Source organism: Lontra canadensis, unplaced genomic scaffold (assembly GCF_010015895.1).
Source record: "Lontra canadensis isolate GAN:19392208 unplaced genomic scaffold, GSC_riverotter_1.0 scaffold68, whole genome shotgun sequence".
Classification (NCBI taxonomy): Eukaryota; Metazoa; Chordata; class Mammalia; order Carnivora; family Mustelidae; genus Lontra; species Lontra canadensis.
The window spans coordinates 4,883,464-4,889,463 of NW_022631062.1; the positions used below are offsets into that span (position 1 = coordinate 4,883,464).

The 6,000-nt window shown below is 45.2% G+C and overlaps 1 protein-coding gene across 1 annotated transcript in view; it reads right to left on the reverse strand.

Moving 5' to 3' along the window:
- The window catches only part of CLCN4 (chloride voltage-gated channel 4), a 57,564-nt gene extending 54,291 nt beyond the window's left edge, over positions 1-3,273 (reverse strand). Inside the window, exons 1-2 of the mRNA XM_032880216.1 lie at positions 3,199-3,273; positions 1,768-2,022 (exon numbers count right to left, since the gene is read on the reverse strand). The gene's annotated coding sequence lies outside the window, so the exon portion shown is untranslated. The remainder of the gene's footprint in view (positions 1-1,767; positions 2,023-3,198) is intronic.
- Between the last annotated feature and the right edge of the window lie 2,727 nt (positions 3,274-6,000).

The following is a 6,000-nucleotide window of genomic DNA, read 5'->3' on the forward strand; positions in this document are numbered from 1 at the left end:
CACAAAGAGATAACCCCTACATACTTATGAGCGTGACTAAAATTAAAACGAAACCAAGGTGCTGGCAAGGATCCTGAGCAACTGAAATTCTCATACATTGTTGGCAGAAATGCAAAATGATACGCCCACCTTGGAAAATAGCTTGGCATTTTCTTATATAAGCATAATTTTTTAAAAAGGATTACAATAGCAAAAACATAGCTGTAGAGATAGAGACATGAATGTATGGGTATATAAATATACAGGCATGGATATGGACAAAGATACGACTTTGACATTTGGATCTCTAGGCTGAACTACATGAAAGGCTATGGCCCAGTGTCTTGCCGCCTCATTTTATGACATAGTCTTAATTTCACAGAAACATTGTTCTGATTTTGGCACAATCAAAGGTAAGTCTCACTGACTTCACCCCATCCCCATCCTTCTTTGCAGGCTTCACCCCATCTCCATCCCCATTTTTCTTTAAACAGGGCTCACATCCTCTTTTCTCCTCCATGTCTTCTGGATGGCAATCAGACATACAAAGTTCTAAGTTGGAAGAGGATTCCCCATTGTTTTTATGGCACTGCCTTACTCTGAAATAAATAATCAGAGCAAATCAATTGAAATTTGGTTAGAATATAAAGCAGAGAGAGGAAGTCTGTAATCCCCTTCTTAGAGCCAAAGCTATCTGGGCTGCCAGACAGTAAGCCCACCACAAGGGGAAACCTTTATATTATCAACTAAAATAGCACTGCTTTTTAACACTGTCCTCCAACAGTTGTCGGGGAATCAAATTATGCACAGTGTGAGTTCCAGTACAATTTACTAATGCCCCAACTTCCAGAGGGGTCACGTTTTACAGAAAAGAATACCACATTCTCCTCCTAGGGGTGCCCACCCATGCCTCAGGCCCTATTTGAACCAGAGAAAGGAATGTAAACAGGTCCCACCAATTAACAGAGTCCATTAAACGCCCCCCTCAACCAGCCAGAACTGAAAAGTCACCTGACCCCCCTCCATCTGCCGCTGAGTCATCAAGCCCCTTCTTCCAGCGGGCTAATTATTCAATACGGAAATTAAAAAGAACACTGGGAATTCGGTTTGACTGTTCGTCTTCACCCCACCCCCTTCAAAAAACCATTTTGTTCTCCAGAGCTGTAGCTGATTCGCTCTCTTACACTCACGGTCAATCCTCAGAGGTTGCATTTTATTTTATTGGATACTGTTATTTTCCAATCTACTTAAAACACCTGGAGAGGGGAAAATGCATTTCCGACATATCCCCTTCAAACGCTGGAACCTTGCAAAAATAAAGCAAAACGATTTATATTGCACATTCAGCTCTTTAAATTGCTAACCAGTAAGTTTCCATTCCATTCAGAGCAAAGCAGCTTTTGCTTTAAAAGAAATCAGGCTAAATACTGAGGACAAACCCCCGGAAGGAGAATTAGTAAATGTGTCATTATTTAAGAAGCACAATGACAGCTGGCAAACAGTTGACAGTTATCCATGACAAGCACCTTTCTGTCTTAATCATGCGTGTCTGGTGATCATTCCAGATTTTTCTCTTCTCCTGAGCAAAAGGCCCCGGTCTTCCCTTCTGGCCCCTGCCCACTTTCCCGGACAGGCATGCCAAGCTCGCGAGTGGGCCTGCAACACCCCCCACCCCGGCATCCCCGCCCGGTGCGTGCAGCAGCCGCAGCGGCCAAAGACCCCCCATTTTCGCTTTCTGGGGAGCCGAGGGGCTGCAGACCTGCAGGGTGGGCGCCGCGCGTCCCTTACCTGCAGTGCTGCATGGCGCATCCCCGCCGCCCACCTGCACAGCATCCTAGAGCATCCTTTCTTCAGCGCGACGGCTGCGAGCGCGGTGACGTCACCGGAGGCGGGCCCCACGCCGCCACGTGACGCCTCGGGCCTAGGCGGGGAAGGGGGGTGGGAAGCCGAGGAAGACCCTGGAAGACCGGGAAGTCCCCAGCTCCTGCCTCCCTGCTGGGCCGCCTGCTTGATGTGCGCAGCTTTCCCGGCCTTTCTCACCGACTGTGGGAAACAGGCAGGACACAGAAGGAGAAATCCCAACGATTACGGGCTCCAAGCATGTAATAGGATTTCAAAAGAATTAGCAATAAAGGGATTAGTCAAGAAAGAGAACAATTTAGTGTTTTTTTTTAAAGTCTTTATCAAATGCAACGGAGAAATATATTTTGTGTAAATCAGAATGACAACTAAAATATAAAGTGCGTGGGAAAAAAGTGCATGGAAACAACTTTGCACAGTTTCAGTGTTTCATATCGTTTATCAACTATGATCTGAAATACTTTGATTTGAAGCATATTCATTATGGAATATTATGCTAATTGCACTGATGAATAATGTTTTTATTTACTCTCAATAGCTACATTGTAGTATTAACTTGCATTTGCCAAATGGGGGGAAAAAAAGGGTTAAACATATACTACATACTGGAATATTTGCTTATGGAAAATAAAGCACTATTGCACGAGCATGGTTGTACTTATTTCTGTGTTTTCTTAAATCTTCTGGCAAGGAATTTGATATCTCAGACATGAAAGAGTTAATTCACAATAACTCATTATTTCACGCTTTTTAATTTTTATCACATTCTGCAGAAGTGAGTCATCTTACTGTTACAGAAAATATACACGACGTCAACATTTCTCATTCACAACTGAAACAGCCTTGCCTAGAAAGCCTTAGGAAAATTCCAGCAGTGATCAGGGAAACCTGAAATGGCATATTTCAAACCTAAGCGATGAACCCATCAAGGTTTCTTCTGCCAAACCATATAAACCGTTTTGAAGCGTGAAAGGACAAAAGCAGAAACTGGTCTTACTTGTATTCCAGTTTCATAGAGTTTAAGTCACAATTTTAACATTGCCTCGTCTCCTGGCCCCAAAAGAGATGTGAAATAGATCGTTTTAAAAGCAGGCAGGAGTTACCTACTTGCTATTTATTCCAGCCGCTTTGGTGTCCTTCTATATTTAACCTGGGCCCTTTTGCCACCACTCCTTCCAGATTAATCAAATGTCCGCGCAGAAGGTCAGCCTCTAATTTGGGACATAAGTAAGGGCCCTTGCCCTTCACATCGATCTATTATTTTCTGCACCGGGTTTTAAAACCCAACAATGTGGCCGGCCGTGTGGTTTTCTAGGTCACTCCTCTCCAGCTTGTTTTTCTAGGTGATAAGTAACTTACCTTTTACTTTCTGGTTCCTGACATGCAAAGTTAAAACGCTATGGCAATCCCCCGCTCCCGGGGTGGAGGGTCTGAGGGGGAAGGAATCTGACCCGCGCACTTTCCTGCCCCAGGCAAATGTCGATTTCAGCCTCCGGCGCCCGGGCACCCCCACCCCCCGCGGAGCCAGGCTGCGTGGTCACGTGCTGGGCCCAGCCACTCAGTCCCGCACAGCCAGCTGGGTCTCCTCTCGGCCCTGGAGGCCTGCCCTTCCGATCTCGTTCGCCTCCTACACGCGGTGCGTTCCCGGCCAGAGGGAACCTAGCTGCCGCGACTCGGGACGCCCTGCCCGGAGAGGCGGGGCTGCACCGGCGGCTGCGGCAGAGAGTCTGGACTCACTAGACGGGGGAGAGGGGGAGGGGGGAGGAGGGGAGGGGGAGAGGGTCGTGGGGAGTGGGCTGTAAGGTTGCCTCCTGCGGCCCAAAATGACTTGCTCGGGGTTCCGGCTGGGCAGAAATGATTCAAGTACAGGCACCTTCCTCACCGTGGGGCGATTTTGTTGACAATAGGTTACTTTCGCCTTCTCTTTTGCAGGGGATTGATTGCTCAAGTGTAAAGAACATTACAGCAAACAAGTGGTTCAGGAAAGGCCTAGACCCGCCATCTCATTTGCAACAGAATGAGATACCTTCTGTCCTACGTTCAAAACAGCCAAAAGAAAACCAAATGAATCACTGAAGTAGCAGTTAGTAAGAAATTATTGTGCATGCCCCAGAAAGTTTGCAAACGGGGTGCCCGGGAACCAACACATCGAATGAGGCTCGCGGGTGCCCTGTAACAACGCAGCTTCTCCCGAAGCTTCTCCCGAAGCTTCTCCCGCAACAAAGCTGTGACTATTTATTCTTCCCAGTGATTCGTTACAATATTGTAATTTTCAGTAGTTACCAGTCATATCAACTTTCGGAAGCAGCTCAAGTTTTATCATTTTCAGAGACACAAGGAAGAAACGACCAGGTTCAATTAGGCTTGCAGGATAAGCCAAATTAAGCTTCACCTGCATGACCAAACTGGTTCTGTGTGCTCAGGAACCCTTCAAGATCGGTCTTCCTTTGTTTCGAAATTTAACAATGACCCCCCCTTTGGGTCATACTCAGGGTAGGACCAGCCATTGGAGCCTGATTCTCGGTTACCACCATTGATGGGGTCAGGCAGGAAGATCCCAGGTTTGCGGTTTCCATTAGCTGAGTCATCAGGCTAGAGAGCCACGTACGCATCAACTTCATCATTCATGTGGTTATTGTTGATTTCATCCAGTTGTCTGCGTGTGATTAGCAGCCAACAAGCATTTAAAGCTTCCAGAATATACAATGCCCTAGAAAGGTCAATAGGATGATTGTAGGGAAGACAACAGCCAAACATTGAAGACTTCCTGGAGCAGAGACACCCAGGAGCCATCGTTTAACCAACCCAATAAATCCAATGCGATGTAATGAGGTTCAGGTTTTCCTTTACTAAGTCAATCTACAAAAGAAATATTTTTAAGTTATGTTCATAAGCATAACATGATTTATCAGCAAGCACATATCCTCATGATGACCCGGGGCGGGATGAATTGAAAAAATGTATTTCAGGAGATGCCGATGCACGTGGGCTTCCCTCTGAATTAGAACATCTATATGGTGTGAGCCATCAAGTAATTTAATGAGCAGCGTACCTACAGAAACAAAAGAAAACCAAAGACTAATAGCTCAAGCAAATTAGAAATTCTGTTTTCTGAGTTTGGAGAGCCGTCAGTTGAGAAGATTTCCAAAAAAGTAGGTTTCGAAGTATCTTTACATAGAGTGCAAGCAGGACAGTCAGGCAATCAAGACAGATTTTTCCTGTTTGCAGCGTGAAGGTCCCCTGTATCTTTCCAAGTGGCCGCGTACAAGCAGGCACAAACATCCTCCGCAGTGCGCTGCTGTGATTTCTTTGATGTTTATTTCAAGTTGTCCAGTTTCAGCTTGCATGGCTTGTGGGCGGGGGGGAGCAGCAGGTTTAGTTTTGTAGTGATTCCAAGTGAAAGTAGTGGGAGAAAATTGATAATGCTGGGCTGGAGAGTTTTAGCCAGATATTGGAGGAAGCTAGAGCTCAAGATCCAGGCCAGTTTACAAGTAGAAAATAAACTCAGAGATGATCAACAGCCCTAGAATCTAATATCCACAGGGGTGTGTTACTGAAACATAAATTTCTCTCCATAATCATTTCCATTTCCATCAAAGACAACCATGGCAAGACTAATTTGTTTTGCAAATTAAGTTGACTTTTAATAAACTTGGCCTGATTATTTATGTAAGTAAGCAGGAAAAGTGATTGATCATGTTCTTTTGGTTCCTTTTAAATCTGTAAACAGGGACGCCTGGGTGGCTCAGTGGGTTAAAGCCTCTGCCTTCTGCTTGGGTCGTGGTCCCAGGGTCCTCGGATCGAGCCCCGCATGGGGCTCTCTGCTCAGCAGGGAGCCTGCTTCCCTTCCTCTCTCTGCCTGCCTTTCTACCTACTTGTGATCTCTGTCAAATAAATAAATAAAATCTTTAAAAATAAATAAATCTGCAAACAAAACATTAAAGAACCAGCAACATTTGAAATGAAGTCAGAAAAATTCTAACCATCTTCATTAATTTATTTGGTCTCCTGTAATCAATTCTTGTTGATCTCGATCTTCTGTTAGTTTGAGGAATTCATCACTTTTCCATGAAAGTTTTAGAAATTCTTACACAGTTCTGTGTTATGATCTTGAAGTCATCAGAAACCTGTATTCTACAGAGTACTTGTGGGGAGAAGGGG